The sequence below is a fragment of the Triturus cristatus genome, chromosome 9, assembly GCF_964204655.1.
Source record: "Triturus cristatus chromosome 9, aTriCri1.1, whole genome shotgun sequence".
Lineage (NCBI taxonomy): Eukaryota > Metazoa > Chordata > Amphibia > Caudata > Salamandridae > Triturus > Triturus cristatus.
Window position 1 is genome coordinate 368,704,065 of NC_140592.1, and position 18,372 is coordinate 368,722,436.

Consider the following 18,372-nt stretch of genomic DNA (forward strand, 5'->3'; position numbering starts at 1 on the left):
TTCCCCATTTTCCAATATGTGTTTTGAGTATACTAAGCAAAAATAAATGGTTGAATCCCAGTCACAACATGTACTATACTCACGAACTTGGCGATGACTTACGATTGGGCACCAACTTTAGAGGGGCCAAGAGGGGTTGCCCGGCCCGACCTCCAGCGACCCCGGACGGCCACAGACGGCCCGCCCTCTGCCCGGGCTCTGCCCGGCGCCGCCCGCGCGCGTCCCGCGTCGCGGAGGGAGCCGCCGATTTTAAAGCGCCTCCGGGCGCGCAATCACCTGGAAGGGGGCGTGACAGTGGAGGCTCACGGGAGCTGTAGTCTCCCCCCACCGCGGCCCTCGATGTCGTCAGGGCAGCGGGGGAGACAAACAGCGTGGGTGCCCCGCCAAGAATCCGCCGTTCAATAGCTCCGGTAGGTGGGTGGCGTCAGTGCTGCTGCTAGTTCAGATTTCCCCCGCTCCACCGAGGGAGCCGCCGATTTTAAAGCGCCTCCGGGCGCGCAATCACCTGGAAGGGGGCGTGACAGTGGAGGCTCACGGGAGCTGTAGTCTCCCCCCACCGCGGCCCTCGATGTCGTCAGGGCAGCGGGGGAGACAAACAGCGTGGGTGCCCCGCCAAGAATCCGCCGTTCAATAGCTCCGGTAGGTGGGTGGCGTCAGTGCTGGTGCTAGTTCAGATTTCCCCCGCTCCACCGAGGGAGCCGCCGATTTTAAAGCGCCTCCGGGCGCGCAATCACCTGGAAGGGGGCGTGACAGTGGAGGCTCACGGGAGCTGTAGTCTCCCCCCACCGCGGCCCTCGATGTCGTCAGGGCAGCGGGGGAGACAAACAGCGTGGGTGCCCCGCCAAGAATCCGCCGTTCAATAGCTCCGGTAGGTGGGTGGCGTCAGTGCTGGTGCTAGTTCAGATTTCCCCCCATCATTTAAATCCACACTCACAAGATCTTCAATCATTGGGTACATCAAACACTTTTTTTTCTACGTAGGCATATTTGTTCTCTTGGGTAACATAGCTTAAAAACTTTGCCAATAGCTCTGGGTAAACACTTATAAGGTCCCAAAGGCGAGACCTATTGGCTATGCCAATGCTTGTTCTCTCTTCTTTTGTAGTATGCAGCTGCATCCACAGTAGCAGAACCAAATATTCCTCATAAGTAGATACCCGTTCTGTGAGATGTTCACAACAGCCGAGGGACACAGTATCAGGCGCTCCTTCGTAAAGTCCATTAACCATCTAAACAGTCCACAACGAAAGGCGCACTTTGCATAGCTGGTGCATGCCTCAAGGCTGGGCTACCCCTGAAAACATATTCTCAGACGAAAACGAAAATAACGCTGCACTCGCCAGGGAATTTCCAGTTATTTATTAAATCCAACTCACTCCACCTACGCGTTTCAACCACACTGGTCTTGATCACTGTAAATAATTTCAGTCCATCATTACTTTTCATTTAAATACCTTTCTCCCACTTCTCCCATTATGAGGCATTGTGGGAATGGTAGTCAATATTTTCATTTCAAAATAAAATTTGTCACAAATCAATAATTATCACGTGGTATTGTATGCTTGTGCAGAGTTGCAAAATATAATGGCATAGTATAGTCTGTATAATTCATATTTTTTTTGATGTCTCAGTTTGTAGTCTAAGCCACATTTGAATGTAATGCAACTGGTATAGTACCCTCGCAGTCTCTCACATGTCATTCTTTCATGGACGTTCTTGAGAGTTATGATACAAAATAGGGGTGAAACTGAGTGTTAACTCCTATCCCTGTATATAAAACAGTACCACTATATATATATATATTATATACTGGCTGTCGCCAGCAGGTAGTTATAGTTCGGACCAAAGTTTCCATAAGAAAAACATTTTTGGTTTTGCAAATACTTTTGGCGCCACTTGACGAATCTTAACTACATTTTCAAAAACTCCGGTTCAGCTGCTGTGTTGAAAGTTTCGGAGTGATCCGTCTAGCTAAATTTGGTGTAAATCCATACAGTAGTTTCAGAGATATTTAAGTTTTAAAAATATTGATATCAGGAATAAGAATCAAGATGGCCGCCGCATGGGAGCCCCAAAATGGAGCTCCCAGATTTAGGATCCCTAATTTATAAGATATCCTACTCAATTCAGCCCATCCACCCTCTAAACTTGGACGAAGGAACAAAATATACATAGCGGATCAAAAGGAGTTCCAAATCTCTCTGGACTCACCGGAGTTGGCTCTTTTTCCGCAAGAGGAGGACAGGTCTGAAGGATGGCAGGATTCTGATGATACGCTGACTGAGCTGAGATTGCTGGCGGCTGGCACGCTGTGGGTGCCCCTTCATCATTGTGGGGTGCTGCGGAGATTACCTGGTAGGATTTGGGCTCAGGGTCGCAACAGTTGGTCTCCCCATTCTGGTGGGCTGGCTGCTGGATCGGAAGGGGTGCTGCGGGTTGGCTCGTTTCTCAGCTAGTAGGCAGTGCCCGATTGGGGATCAGCTGGAGGCCGAGGGAAGTTACCAATGGGCCGGTCAGCATACTGAGGGGGCCTCTCTGTCGCAGTGGGCTGCTGTGGAGGCTGCCTGGGTGGATCTGGCTCACGGGACCGTTATTGCAGGATTTCCTCGTTCGGTCCGGTCAGCTCTCTGAGGGGCTTCTCCCTCCTTGATCGGACTGCGGCTGCAGGATCTATGGGGTAAGTTGAGCCCTCATGCCCCTTGATCGCCGGTCTTCTGCCGCAGGTTCTGCGGGGTGAGTTGAGCCCTCGTTCTGCTTGATCACCGATCACTGAGCCGTTAGCAGGACTGGGGCGTTTGCAGAGAGGTGTTTGTGAGTTTGGTGGGGTGAGTTGAAGCTATCCTGATGGTGAGACACCTTGGGCAGAAGAATGATCTGGGCCGCCTGCTGCTGGCCATGGAGGCGGCCTGGATAGTTGAGAGCGCCCATACAAAATAAAGGCACGACAGGCTGCTCCCTGGGAACCTTCGGCTCTTGGGAGGATGGTTTGTTTGGCCCCCTGCTGCTGCCTATGGAGACGGCCCGGATGGGTGAGAGCGCCCGAGCAGGCTAACTGCTCGTGACGGGCTGTACCTTGAGGAGCCTTCCGGTCCTGCGGGGAAGGATTATCGGGACTACTCTTATGGGACCGGAGGCCTGCCCTCGCACTTGCGCAGAACAATGGAGGTCTGTGGTGCACTGGGAGGGCTGTCCGCACACTTCATCTTTGCTGAGTCACAAAGATCTGTTTATGGCTGGAAGGGCTGACCTGGCGCTTCCCCTTTCACTGTGACCTGGGGGGCTGTTTGAACACTGGAAGGGCTGATGCACGTGGGAATGCTGGCACACGCTGAAACCCCCTGGTTTACTTCTGACTGACGGATGGCCAGGGTGCGCTGGGAGAGCTGCCCTTGCACTTCATTTTTGGGGAGTCACAGAGATATGTTTCTGGCTGGAAGGGCGGCCCTGCCCTTCCCCTTTCACTGAGACCTAGAGGGCCGTTGAGCACTTGAAGAGCTTATCCAATCCTCCATGAGCTTGCTCACCATGATCCAGTTATTGGCTAGGGGAGGAGTCACCACTTTCTTATGCTGCCCTTTGCTTCAAGACCTTTCTAAAGCCATGATAAGTAAGGCAGATCTCTTCAATGGATAATAGTTGGGAGGCTGTCTTGGGTCAGTCAAGCCACACTAAGACACAGGTTAGCTACTTCCAGTCCTGTTTGTGTCAGAAATGGTGGTATGTCCCACCGAGCACCCCGGGACACAACCTGATTGCAACCCACCTGCCCGGTACAAAGTTCTAAGCCTCTACTGGATATAACGACCCAACTAACCACCATGACACTATCTTCTACTCGTTCCCCTAAGGGCTTGACACGGGTAGGCACTAATGCTTGCATGATTATTTACCCTCCCAACCTCTTGAAGAAGGCAGCTAAGACATTTAAACACAATCGCTACCCTGAAACCCTCATCTCTGATACTTACTTTGTGCTTCCAAGGGCATAGTGGTGACAGATCTTATCTTCTACACTACCAGAAGAGCCCAATGGAGAAGAGTTTTTACTGATATACTCCACTACAAATATCTATGCAATACCCCTCACGGTTTCCGTATGAACATTACACCGTCTTGTTTACTCAATGCGGAACTGACCATCTCACTCTACAATAACGGCAACATCCTTATTCAAGCCTCGGAAGAATACTTCAATGGGTTTTACAGAATTTTTAATAAAATAAAAAATTCTCTCAATAATCCTAATCCTGCCATTTTACATCATCCAAATCTCACCATCACGGCCAAACCTGCTGTGTCCTTCCTTTCTATTCCCCCTCCAAACATCCTGAACAACAAACCCAAATTTACCAGACCAAAATGTTTTAGCCACCCCACCACTACCGAACCACCTCTACCAATCACCCGGAGGGCACTTCGTCCACCTCTTGCATGCTGTCCCGCTCTGATACCGTCAGCAACTCGTTTGAGTTTAACGTTACCAATACCAACCCTGACACTACATGCCTCCCATCTCCTACTCCCAGTAACCCTATTTTAACTGCGTCTCCTAGTCCTAGTCCCAGTAACTCTAATCTGACTACGTCTCCTAGTACCAGTAACTCTAATCAGATTGCCTCTCCTGCCCCGCACACAACTTTAACTCCCAGCACCCTTCCTTCGAACCCTGTATGTCCGCCCACCTCTTATACCTCTTCACGGTCTCCCTCCTCCTCTACCGCTTCACCTATTACACTGGACACTACATCAGGGCCCGCGCTTACTATGAACCATCCTCGAACTCCCGCATCATATATCCATACCTCCTTAGCAAAGGATACGTCCACTGGGCCCCACCACTTGCACACTCAAAGGTGTTCTCCCCAACCCCCTGCTCAGATACCTAACACCTGCCATGCTAATACTACTTCACACTTGGAGCCCATATATGAGCACAAACAGGAGTCCATCTCCCCGTGCAAGCACTGTGAGGAGAAAGGGCCTCTCCCTTCATCCTATTCTGGGCGAGTACTTGCCGGTGACAGCCTGTGCCGGATTGAAGAAATACTAGCTGAACTGAAGCTGGACCTCCTTACTGTAAAGGATAACCTCCAGACCCTTCTACACTGCTCATTGAAGAATGAGAAGTTATTCAAACCCCATCCACACCCGGGGTCTGATCTCCCTAAGCCCCTAGCATCCACTCTAAGTGGTGGATTGGAAAGGTCCTCTGAGACTTATCCTAGTAACCCACCTCGCCCTCTAGCCCTCTTCCCAACCTCCATGCTAGACCCCTTAGATTCCAACCTCAGATATCTGAGGAAGACACTCTCACTCTCTCACTTTCATATGATGACTTTGAGGACCCTAATAGCATCATACCCACTATCACTTCTGATCCAGATAGAGAACCTAGCATTAACTTTAGATCCATGAATAGGGATAACTTCCTTCAGATCGCCACGTCGCACCAAGTTGAAGCAACCACCAACTCTCATATCACATCGATGCTGCTCAACTGCAGATCAGCAGTGAAACACGCGGCGGATATCTCCAAACTCATCTTATCACAAGAATTAGATCTTCTGATTCTTACGGAAACGTGGCTTAATGACTCCTCCTCCCCTATATTTGACATCTTAATTACTCCTGGCTATGACATTATCAGATGCAATAGATCTTTTAAATCTGGAGGGGCATTGCCTGCATCCATCGTTCTAGCCTCGTTCTGAAGCAGACCCATAATGATATGATGTCCTCCTGTGAGGTCCTAGTCACTAAAATCTGGAACAAGGGCAAGATGGTGTTTCACTCGATCTATCATCCCCCCAGCGATAACCTACGCTTTGTAGAGCAACTGATGGAATCCATCTCTGCTAGCTCAGCCCTCCACCCTAACCATAACCATATCTTCCTAGGTGACTTCAACCTTCACTGTACTTACACGAATGATACACTAGTTAGTTCTCTTAAGTCGTTCCTCTCCGACCTCAACTATATACAGGCTTGCAACGGACCCACTCACTCCAAGGGCGCTACCCTCGACCTAATTATAGCTAGAGATCACATCATTCAACTGGATGACATTGTACCATGCGATTGGTCGGATCATCACCAAATCTACTTTCACATCCAGGAAAAGGTATTGCTCAGACAAGGTCAACTGCTCAAAAACAAGCAACTGAGAGACATCAACATCCCTAACCTCACCAACTTGAGCAAGAATCTTCTAGAACCTCCCACTAACATGAATAATTTGGAAGAGCTGACAGATCACTACGTCAATGCCATGACAAACATTCTCAACTCTGCAGCCCGAAGCAACTTAAAAGGATTCCTTGCAAACAATCCAAATCTTGGTTCAATGGTGCACTTAATGATGAAAGACGCAATTTAAGGCTCTCTGAGACACGTTGGAGAAATGCCCCCTCCACCTCTAGTCTCAAACAGTTAGGGAAGAAGAGAAGCTCTTCTAACAAACACATTCACATTGCTAAATCAGATCATTTGTGAGCTCAGTTTGACAGCGCTAAAAACCGTTCCAAAAAACTGTTTCATATCATTAAACAACAGGCTAATCCGACTCCTGCAATCAAAACCGCTGGTCCCAATGAAGAAGACTTCTCAGCGCACTTTTCGTAAAAGTCTAGGAGTATTGATCGGGAACTACAACGTGCCGCCGTTAACCTGCTGTCGTTGAGCTCCCTGGGTTTGACAGTACCTGCAGCAGTGAGTGCTCCGCCTTACCCCACAGAGTACACACCCAAAAACAATGCCTGCTGGAAAACCTTCATACTCCCAGACTTGGAGGAGGTATCATAATCATTGGCATCTCTTAAACCATCTTACCATTTCAGTGATCCACTCCCCGCTATGCTGCTCAAAGACCTCAACCCGGCCATTTTGCCTCTCTGGTCCAAGATCATCCAACAATCTCTCTTACAGGGGAGGATTCTTGACTGCCTTTAAATGGGGCAAGTCACACCTATCCCCAAGAAGCCCAATGCAGACCTAACAGACCCCAATAACTACCGGCCGATCACCAGCATCATGTCTTTAGCAAAGTTGCTTGAGAAATGCGTTCACACCCAGCTATGCAACCACATCGAGAAATTTTAGCTGCTAGACCAACATCAGTCAGGCTTTAGACCAGGTCATAGCACTGAAACAGCCCTTACGCACATTGTGGATGATGCCTTGAGAGATCTGGACCAAAATACGCCTTGTCTTCAAGTTCTTCTGGACTTATCCTCTGCTTTTGACACTATGAAACATGATAACTTGATTAACCTTCTGCAATATAGGATGGGGCTCTCTGGCCCTGTCTTAAACTGGTTCTCTTCCTTCCTGCACAACCGAACACAGAGAATCAAAGTCAACCAATCTTTGGCTGCTAGCACCCCGGTCACTATTGGGGTACCTCAGGGATCTACACTCTCGCCCACGCTCTTCAATCTCTTCATGGAACCGCTAACTGCTATTCTGAACGGGTCAAACATTCAATACCATATGTACGCGGACGATACTCAACTGTTTTTGAAGATCTCCTCTCCAGATGACATTAAAACTCTTAATGGAGCACTCCAAAAAACTCAACAATGGCTAACACATAACCATCTGTTACTAAATTTCCTCAAAACAGAATTTCTCCTGATCACACCCCGCAACCAGGAGTCCCCAACGCAACACTGGATCAAAAATATCTCTGCAGTCAACTGCTCCCCGCACGTAGTGGACTCCGCTTGCTCTTTAGGTGTCACACTGAACAAATTTATAAACATGCAAGGACACATTAGTGCCACTACTAAGAGTGCCAATCATCAGCTCAACACTCAGGAAAATCAAACCATTCCTACCTCGCGAGGACATCCAGTCAGCAGTCCAATCCCTTGTTAACTCGCGAGTAGAATATGGCTTGGTAACCCTAGCAGGGCTTCCTAAAGCAAGGTGAGCTCTGCTAAGAGCTACTCTGAAAGCCTCTGCCGGACTAATCACAGGCTCCAGAAAGCATGATCATATTACACCTGACTTAATTCAATTTAACTGGCTTCCCATTGAAGCAAGGATCCGCTTCAAGATAGCTTGTCTGACACATAAACCTATGCACCGCAATAGCCCTGTTTACCTGGCAAAGAAACTCGAGCTCTCTCGTTCCAGTCGAAACTTAAGAAGCTCCAATACCGTACTCCTGAAACCACCCAAGTTCAACAAAAAAATAACTTACAATCGCACCTTCTCATGGCTGGCTCCAAGAATCTGGAATGCCCTACCGACAGAAATCAGAGTCAACCCCTTAACTGCCTCATTCAAGAAACAAGTCAAATGGCTACTTTTGGAAGAATTTCAGCAGCAATAGCTTCTATGTCATGTGATAATCACTCCCCTTGAGTGCTTGACAATCATTTTTACTTTGTGTATTGGAATGTATGCCTGACAATCATTTTCTCTATACGGTCTATATCAGTGGTTCCCAAACTGGGGTCCGTGACAGATTCTCAGGGTGTCCTCAGGCAGCAGTTTTAAAAACACTGCAAAGTTCCTTGTATAGTCAGCAGTTTTCAAAGCAACAATAAATGTGTCAAGATAACTCCGATGATTAATGTACCTACTGGAGAGAGATGAGAGTTTTGTCTAGTGGCAAGAGGTGGTCAGAGGGCATGCCCCCTTTCTCCACCACACTACAAACACACCTCTCGGCGCACTGCTGGTGGGGAATAACTTGGTTAAAGTGGACTTCTTCCCTCAACCAGTAATGTGCCAGGAGGTGTGTTTGCTGAGTAGTGGAGAAAGGTGGCATGGCCTACAACAACCTCTTAGCAATCCAGCTGTATGGGACTTACTGGAGGTAACAGGAGGGGTAGTTGGTCCCCAAGCACCCTCAAGAGCCAAGTGAACTTCATCCCCTACTAGTAGTGCGTCAGGAGGCACGTTTGCAGAGTGGTGGAGAAAAGGGACGTGGCCTCCGACAACCTCTCAGCAATCCTGCTGTGTGGGACTTACTGAAGATAACAGGACCTCCTTGGGGGCCAACTACCCCTCTTGTTACCTCCAGTAAGTCCCACATAGTGGGATTGTGAAGAGGTCTTCAGAGGCCAAATCCCCTTTCTCCACCATTCTGCAAACGCACCCCTTGGTGGAATACTGGTTGGGGGATGAAGTGCACTTTACTCCTGAGAGACTTTGGGGGCCAAGAAGCCCTCCTGGTACCTCCTGTAAGTCGTACATGGCGGAATTCCTGAGAGCTGGTCGGAGGCCCAGTCCCCTTTCTCCACCACTCTGCAAACGTGACTACTACTTATAAAACCTTAGAACTTCACTGAAAAAAACAACGGTTACAGGGATGTTGTAGTTAGGAAATAGAATTAAAAAACCATAGAAATTAACTGAAAAATCCAAAGGTTACAGGGACTTTATAGTTAGGAAATGTAATTAAAAAAACCTTAGAAATTCACAGAAAAAAACAAAGGTTACAGGAATGTTATAGTTAGGCTGACATTTCACTGCAGTAATAGTTACCTGAGCTAACAATAACTCACACCCCCACAAAGCGCTGCCTATCACCTCACATATTACATCAGTAACGACATGGTCAGGGATATCACTGATGACATCACCCACAGAACCACTCACACACCTACTCACACCCCTATACAACCTCTCATACACCCAGTCAAACACCCACAGAACAACTCACATACCCATTCACAGATCCATACAAGTAGGCACACAGCCACTCACTCACCCATACAGCCACTCACTCACCCATACAGCTACCCATATATAAACTTATTAAGCCACTCACAGACCCACTCACTCACCCATACAGCCTCTCAACACAGCCATTCACTCAACCATACAAGTACTCACACATTCACTCACACACCCACACAACCACTTACATACCCATTCACACAGCCATACAAGCACTCCCATATCTGCTCTCTCATCCATATAGCCATTCACACAGACTCTCACTCTTAAATGTAGCCACTCATACACCAACTTACTTAACCAAACACCCACTCACTTACCCATATATCCACTTACACACCCAGTCACTCACTCATACAGCCATTCAGACTCCCACTCCCTCCCCTCACAGTCACTCACAGACCCACTCATCCAGCCATTCACTCACCATACTGCCACTGACACACTCACTCACACACCCATACAGCTACTCACATACCCATATAGGCACTCACACAGCCACTTACTCACCCACACAGCTACTCACACACCCACTTTTACACCCATACAGCCACTCACACACTCACTCACACACCCATATAGCCACTCACACCCACAGAGGTAGTCAGAAACCCATTCAATCACCCAAAAAGCTTCTTAAGCACCTACTCAGACACCTATACAGCCAGGGCCGGACCGGAAGTAGCGGGCACTGGGCATTTCCCTGGTGGGCCACTAGGGTGGGGGCCAGTTTTAGGCCCCTGGGGGGCCATTTTCAATACCGGGGGGCGGCAATATCGGCCCCCTGTCATAAAATCTGCTGAAACCGGCCCAAGCAAACAGCTTGGCCGCACCCTCCCCTTCCCTCCCCAGGGGGGCCGGCTGAGCAGTTTGCCAGGGCCGGTTTCGGTTCCCAGTCCAGCCCTGCATACAGCCACTCAGACACCCACTCACACACTGATTCAGACAGCCATACAGTCACTCAGATCACATATGTTAGAAATAGTATCTTTCAGTTGTAGTGCATCTAGTATACTACTCAAATTTTTGTAATAGGTTAGTATATATATTTAACACTCATAAACTCTTAGAAAACAGTTACACTCACTTGATGATGTCATTAGTGGTGTCATTTGAGACGTCATCAGTGATGCCACTGACCATGTCATGAGTGATGTAATATGTGAGGTCACAAGAGGACAAAGGGTGTGGCCTAACAGCCATAGTGGTTGACCTTGAAGCTGGGGAACCGGGTTCGAGTCTCGGCAGGGACGCTCAACATCCTGTGATTCTGGGCATATTACTTAACCCCCCCATGCCTACCAAAAATGAATATGTCCATCTGTAATGTAACCAGTGCTCATGTAAAGCGATTTGATACCTTCAGGTCGAGTTCGCACTATATAAAACTCTAACAAATAAATAAGCAGTGCATTGCAGGGGCCTAGGTTTTAGTTAGCTCAGGTAACTATACCTGCTGAATTTCAATGGTTTTCTACAGGTGAAATCTGAGCCTAACTATAACGTCCCTGTAACCTTTAGTTTTTTCATATATATATATATATTTGTAAATATATATATATTCACAGAAAAAACCATAGGTTTCAGGGGTGTTATAGTTAGCTGGGCATTTCACTCGTACAAAACCATAGATATTCCTCCGTTATAGTTAGTTCAGCTAACTATAACTCGCGCCCCCGCAATGCACTGCTGATGACGTCACATATTACATCACTCATGACATGGTCAGTGACATCACTGATGACATCTCAAATTACATCACTGATGACATCACTGATGACATCATCAATGTGATAATTTGATGAATCTTCTCACACCCTAATAGAACCTTTGATACACCCACTCTAAATTACAGACTGCCATTCTCAAAACCATAGACACTCCAGCACCAATAACTACATACCCACTCACTGATTCTTAGGTCTACACACCCATACTTATGGTCACTCAGTACAGGACTATCATATGCACTCATACACCTATATAGATACTCACACACCGCCACTCATCCATAGAGGTACTCACACACCTACTCAGTCATGCAAATAATTAATCACACTGCCATTTACTCACCTATACATTTATACACACACCAGCTCAATTACTCATACAAATACTAGCACGTTTTTACGCTCCTATACAATCAATGATACAAGCACACACTCATCCATACAGCCACTCTCACAATCACACACTCTCACTTATAGCCATTTATGTACTCCAACACAAATTATATACTGCCTTTCACATAGGAGCTACTCACACATGTATCACTGAAATATACATTCACTCACTAACACAACCATACACACATTCACCCACCCATACAGTCCATTGCAGATGCACCCTTGAAACCATGCACCCAGTGAATCACCCACTCACACATCTATGCACAGTCACACACACCCCACCCACACAAACACTCAGGCACCCATACAGTTACTCAGACAACCAATCTATAACCCATATAGACACTCATGTAGCTATTTGCAAACCCATGCAGCTGCTTACACACCAACAGACAGACGGATACAGACATTCACACAGTTTAGTCAATAACCCATGCATTCAGTAAGATATGTTTAATCACTCACTTATAGAGTCAGTCACGCACCTACAAAATCATCCATTCACACACTTATACACCCACTCATTCTTCAATATGCCTTTCCCTATATATAATAAACATATTTAAACTTTACAGAAACACACAGACACTGGATGATGTCATCCTTGATGTCATTTGAGATGTCATCAGTGATGTCACTGACCATGTCATGAGTGATGTAATATGTGACGTCATCAGCAGTGCATTGCGGGGGCGCGAGTTATAGTTAGCTGAACTAACTATAACGGAGGAATTTCGATGGTTTTGTACGAGTGACATGTCCAGCTAACTATAACACCCCTGTAACCTATGTTTTTTCTGTGAATTTCTAAAGTTTTTTAAATGCTAATTTCTAGCTTTAATGTAACTGAAACCTATGGTTTTTAAGTGAATTTCAAAGCTTTTTAAAATGCTAGTTTCTAACTATGCCTACAGAGGTAGGACATATGAAGAAAGAAGAAAAAACACACAGAAAGAAGAAAAAGAAATGCAGAAAGAAGCTACAGAAGTCCTCAAAGACGAAGAAAAGTGCAGGAAGAAGGAAGACGTGCAGGAAGAACAAAAAGAGGAGCAGAAAGAGTCTTTGTTCAAAATCATCCTGTACCCTCAACTTTTTCAGATGGGTACTGGTGGTAACTGACTCTGACTAACCAGTCCTAGAGCCAGTGCTATGCTAAAAGACACTTATAATACAGTTAAAACACCCACATACACTAGGGAACACTATGCGTTGGGGTGCCCCTGTTATTAGCATGACCTCCTCTTTAAGCCCCTAGTATATAATAGGGCAGGGGTATTAAAACTACCTCTTAAAACGCGCCACAGGGCGTATTTGCACACTGGTGAAGGGAGGGGGGGGGCTGAGCTGACGTGTGCAAAAATTGCCATTTTAATTTGGGGGATAAAGTTCCATTGAATCCTGAGTGTCCCTTGGGTACAACTAGCCCATCAGGTATCTCTAGTTAGCACCACAGAGCTGCGTTGCAGAAAAAATGGGCATGGCCTGGACCACCTCTCTGCAACTCAGCACAGTGGTGCTTACTGGAAGCACCTGGTGGACTAGTTGGCCCCCATGGGCCCTAGGGATTAAAGGGGAATTATTTCCCCAACTTAAAACGTGCCATAGGGCGTGTTTGCACACGTCACCTCAGGCCCCGTCCCCTCCCTTCCCCGCTGTGTAAACACGCCCTGTGGCTGTTTTAAGTTGGGAGATTAACTCCCCTTGAATCCTGTGGGTCCCTAGGGGCAAATTAGCCCACTAGGTACGTCCAGTAAGGACCATTGCAGAGAGGTGTAAAAAGGGGCACAGACTGCACCACCTCTCTGCAATGCAGCGCAGTGGCACTTACTGGAAGCACCTGGTGGGCTAGTTGGCCCCCAGGGTCCCTTAGGATTGAAGGGGAATTATTTCCCCAACTTAAAACGCGCCACAGGGCATGTTTGCACACGTTACCTCAGGCCCCGTCCCCTCCCTTCACCACTGTGTAAAACCGCCCTGTGGCCGTTCTAAGTTGAGAGATTAAGTCCCCATGAATCCTAAGGGTCCCTAGGGTCAAACTAGCCCACTAGGTACCTCCAGTAAGCGCCAGATAGCTGCGTTCCATTTAGGTGTAAAAAGGGGCGTGGCCTCTGAACACCTGTCTGCAACGCAGCTCCCTGGCGCATACTGGAGATACCTGTTGGGCTAGTTGGTCCTCAGGGACCCTCAGTATTAAAAGAGAGTTAATCCCCCAACTTAAAACGCGCCATGGGGCACGTTTGCACAGTGGTGAAGGAAGGAGGCGTGGCCGGAAATGACATGTCTGCAAACACACCCTGTGGCGCGGTTTAAGTTGGGGAATTAATTACTCCTCAATCCTGAGGGTCCCTGAGGGCCAACTTGCCCACCAGGTACCTCCAGTATGCGCCAGAGAGCTGCCTTGCAGAGAGGTGTTCAGAGGCCACACCCCTTTTTACAACACTCTGCAACGCAGCTCCGTGGCGCTTACTGGAGGTACCTGGTGAGCTAGTTGGCCCCCAGGGACCCTCCGGATTGAAGAGGAATTAATTCCTGAACTTAAAATGCGCCACAGGGCGTGTTTGCACACATATCACCTCAGGCCCCGCCCACTCCCTTCACCACTGTGCAAACGCGCCCCGTGGTGCGTTTTAAGTTGGGGGTTTACCCCCCCTTGAATCCTGAGGGTCCCTGGGGTGCAACTACCACATCAGCTACCTCCATTAAGCGCCACAGAGCTGCGTTGCAGAGAGGTGTAAAAAGGGGCGTGGCCTCAGAACACCTCTCTGCAACGCATCCCCCTGGTGCATACTGGAGGTTCCTGGTGGGCTAGTTGGCCCCTAGGGACCCCCAGTATTCAAGGGGAATTTGTTCCCCATCCGCAAACGTGCCAGGGGGCGCGTTTGTAGAGTGCTGAAACGAGGAGGCGTGGCCTCCGGTGCGATGCCAGTATTTTTATTTATTTTTTAAGAAGGGGGGCTGTGTAGCCCCCCTTCTTTTACTCATTTTTTGGCCCTGGGGACCCCTTCCCCCAGGGCCTGCCCCCTAATATTTTTTTTAATACATTAACCTTTGGGAAGGGGGCCGCGTGGCCCCCCTCCCGAGGCCTTAATCAGCCCCGGGGACACCATCCCCCGGGGCATGGCCTTTTAACATTTTTTATTTTTGTTTGGAGGGGGGCTGCGTTGCCCCCCTCCTCTGGTCACTAAAGGCCCCGGGGAACCCATCCCCCGGGGCGCGGCCTTTCAAATTAATTTAATTTTTTTTGGGGGGGGAGGGGGCCGTGTGGCCCCCCTCCCGGGCCACTAATAGCCCCGGGGACCCCATCCCCCAGGGCTGGCCTTCACCGTTGGGGGCTGTGGGGGGGTCCCCAATCCCCCCTCAGTCCCACCGGCTCCCCGCCTCCTGCAGGAGCCGGCAATGCTTTTCCACATGGGGAGCTGCTAACATGCAGCTCCCCGTGTGGAAAAGCAATTTGGTTTGAATTTTGAAAGAGAGAGCAGGTATCCCTGCTCTCTCTTTCAAAATTCAAACCAAGTTTGCTATGGCAGGGCGGGAGCCTCCATAGCAAATAGCTGTGTCCCGGGGGTGGGCAACCCGGGACACCGCAGGAGCCGGCCCTGGGGGGTGCCGGTCCCCAGGGCCATCATTGGCTCCAGGGGGGGCCGCGCAGCCCCCCTCCCACCACTTTACAAAGCCCCAGGGGGTGGTGGTCCCCGGGGCTGGGGGGTCTGTCACGGACCCCCCAATTTACATATTTAGAGCCCCAGGGAGGTGGTGGTCCCTGGGGCGTGTGGGGGGGCTTGAGCCCCCCACACAGGATATTTATTTATTTATTTTAAACTACAGAAGCCCCGGGGGGGGTGGCGGTCCCCGGGGCTTCGGGGGGGCTGTGAGCCCCTCACAAATATTTTCACAAAGCCCGGGGGTGGTGATCCCCGGGGTGGAGGGGCCCCTTTGGGCCCCCCAACCCAATAGTAGCATAGCCCCAGGGATTTGCCTCCCCGGGAGCAAATTAGCAATGAAGCATAGGAGCCTGCGCGGATTTTGCCGATTTTTTTAAAAAAACATTTTATTTTGGCCCTGGGGGTCCTTGTGGGACCCCTTAAGCAGGCCTAGGGGGTCAGGGTGTTTCTACCCTGCCCCCTTTTTGCGTTCTGCGCATGGCTGCCAACACTTTCCTGGTTTGGAGTGTTGACAGCCAATTAGCATACAGCTCGTGCTCGGCAGGGTGTGCGGATCCACCGCGCCCATAGATATATCTATGATTTTACTTTTGATTTTCTCAGGAACTACTGAACGGATCTACACCATTTAAGCAAAAGGCACGAGTGTGAACCAAGGGCTACCTTTTTGCCAAATTTGGTGTAATTCCGTTCAGCAGTTCGGGCTGTAGCTGCGAGGAACGGTTCCTATGGAAAATTGCATGGGGAAAACACGTTTTGGGTCCCCCATTTTTTCTCAGCCCCCTCTTGACGAATCACCCCGAGACTTTCAGGATAGGAGCGGGCCGGAGCGCCCCACCAGTTTTGAAAATTTCGCGAAGATTCATCAGCCCGCGCCAAAGTTATTCCAAATAGAATGTTGCGGATTTCCTATGGATAATCGGTCCTAAATATAACTACCTACTGTCGACCGCCAGTAGGTAATATATATATATATATATCCCGAACACCGCTGAAACAATGATGAAGACGGCAATGGATATGCCCCAAATCCAATGATCACACGGACACGGACCTCCAGTTAAGTGCTGCTTTTATTCTACTGGCAGTGTCGTCTTGACGTTTCGGCTCCCATGAGCCTTGTTCACATGACAACGTGAGTGTGTAAAATGACCCAATAAATAGTGTTAGTGCTAGTTCAGAGTTCAATTTAAGATCACGTGGTTATCTTGACCATAGACATAGAGAAATCACTACATCTCGATCTCGGTGCTAGTTTTGCTGAGATGGTCACAGTTTGTTAACATTCCACTTGCAAAATAAAGCATTTCAATATGATGATGTGCAAAAAATAGCAATGTGCAAAATGAGCAGTGTGCAAAATACGCAAGTAACATGCTCGACAATATATAAATATATAAATATATATAAATACATGAATTGATAAAAATCCAATAAATAATTTTTACGTAAAAAACTGTAAAAACACTACAATAGCTTGAATGCCATGGCATAATTGGATTGTATAAATAACAGGGAAGCAGACTTACATCACATAATTTGAGTTGAGGTTGCTTTTTTTCCCCTTATAGTAGTCTGAATACACGTGCTAATAATGCCGCAATAACACTGTACTTTTAAATTCTAAAGTTCTCGGCTTAAATGCCAATGGCTTATAGCATCTAGTTAGTAAAGAGTAAACAAACAAAGATCAAAACATTTGACTGCAAGTTACATGCGATGGGATAGACATCTGATAATGTGTGCACTTATGTATTGTTTACATCATTTGTAACTAACACCTATGGATGTGTAATCTGAACTCATTGTTAGAAAAAATGCTATATAAGAATAACTAGACAAATCACTAACACTTCAGAAAAGTGCCCAATTTAAATAACATCACCTAATGTGAAACGAGGAAAAAAGAGTGAAAAAATGATGAACAAAGGAACCATACACCCTATGTTTCATGATTAAAAAATATTGTTAAGAGATATAAATTTCTGAGTTAAAAGAAGAAGAATAGTAAGTAAATTGCACTACCTAAAAACAATTGTGAAAGTTCTCACAGTAATAATGGCCTATCGTTCGATTAACAGAATCATAGGTGTCCCAAGAAAAAAAGTTCAAAGCTGACTAAGTATTAGCTTAATACCTGAAAATTCACAAAATAATCACCTAATAAACCAAGCACTGAGATCTTCAGTTCAAACTAACCGAATAACAAAATGTATAACTCATAGCATTGTTAGATCTATTAAAGCAACCTAACATAACAAATTAAAAAAGTGTGTAGAGGTATCTCCTATCAAGCCTGATAGAATACAGAAGTAGATTCTACTCAAACATTGGATGTGCATCAAAAGATATAAAATGCATAATAAACCATGTTAAAATAACACAATTGAGGTCTACTAAAATCAGATGCTTCCAAACCCACTACATGTTAGAGCTCATTAGGTGTATAAAATGATAGAAAAAGCATTGCATCAGCTTAAACAATACTAAGCTATGGTAAACAAGTGTATAAATCCTCCGTAACATTCAGACCATTAGGGTATTTGGTATCCAGCTGCAGAATATAGCGAGTTTCCAATTTCCGGAGTTTAGCCTCCCTGTTACCCCCCCCCCCCGTCTCCTAGCATTAACAGCGTCTATCACAAAAAACGTGAGGAGTCGATTGTCACTCTGATGCTGGTCTTTGAAATGCCTTGCCACAGGGTAGGTATTATCCTGGTTGACAATGGCTCTTAGGTGTTGCAAAATACGTTTATGTACGGCCAATTTAGTGCTGCCGACATATCTGAGGGAACAGGGGCATTCAAGAATGTAAATAGCATATTCCGTTTTACAAGTCAGTAATTTGCTGATTTGATGCTCAGTGTTACTGAACCCATCCTGATAGGTCC